General features: G+C 42.1%; 1 protein-coding gene across 1 annotated transcript in view; it reads left to right on the forward strand.

The window, feature by feature from the left end:
* LOC119594816 (indian hedgehog protein-like) overlaps positions 1 to 870 on the forward strand; it is a 99252-nt gene that overhangs the window by 97413 nt on the left and 969 nt on the right.

Genomic DNA, 870 nt, shown 5'->3' on the forward strand with positions numbered 1-870 from the left:
CGCCGGGAAGCAGGAAGGGCGACCGAGGGACGCACATCCACTGGTACCCGCGGATGCTGTACACTGTGGCGTCGTGGATCCTCCCTACCCACCTCGTCTACTCGTAGCTGCCTTCTCAGCGCGCCCTCGCCCTGACCTCTGACCTTTCCCTGGCCTCCCAAGAGAAAGACCCGGAGACGCGGACAGGGAGAGGAAAGAAGTGAAAAGGAAAAGCGGACCTGGACTGTGAATGTGTCAGTGATAACCGGAACTGAAGGACAGTTTCTAAGGACAGACACTCAGAATGTGCCTGATAAGCCAGTTATATTTTTGTTTATATTGGCGCCCTCTTTACAGCCCTGAAAAAAAAAAAACATACATAGGCCTAAATATGGCTGAAGACTTGGTGATGAACAAAGAGAGAAAAATAGATTTAGAACGGTGTGATCGGAAAAAAGGATAAAACATGGTGTATTTCGCCGGAAACGAATTAACAGAGCATGTGTATATAGGCCTAAGTACTTAATGACGATGTATTTGTGAAAAAAATAAATGAAAAGACTTACGGAAATATATGGCGTTCATGGCAAGAATATTTTTTGGTGTTGACGTCAAGGAACTGAATATATTATAATTTTAATTGATTTACATGCTGGTGCTGTAAGGCTTCTGGCGGGAAAATCAAATCGACTTCCAATTGGAAACAAAGAAATTAGGAAACAAAAATTAAAGAAAATGGACAGAGAATGAGGAACGAGAAAATATGGGAATGGTAACGTATCTGTTGCCCCCATAGGATTTTTGTTGACTTTGAAGAGTAAACAGGAGGAATGAGAACTGAGGAAATAAAATTGTAAATATATAAACTCCTCTAGTTGTGAATGGATTTAT

This window comes from Penaeus monodon, chromosome 34 (genome assembly GCF_015228065.2).
Source record: "Penaeus monodon isolate SGIC_2016 chromosome 34, NSTDA_Pmon_1, whole genome shotgun sequence".
In the NCBI taxonomy this organism is placed as follows: domain Eukaryota; kingdom Metazoa; phylum Arthropoda; class Malacostraca; order Decapoda; family Penaeidae; genus Penaeus; species Penaeus monodon.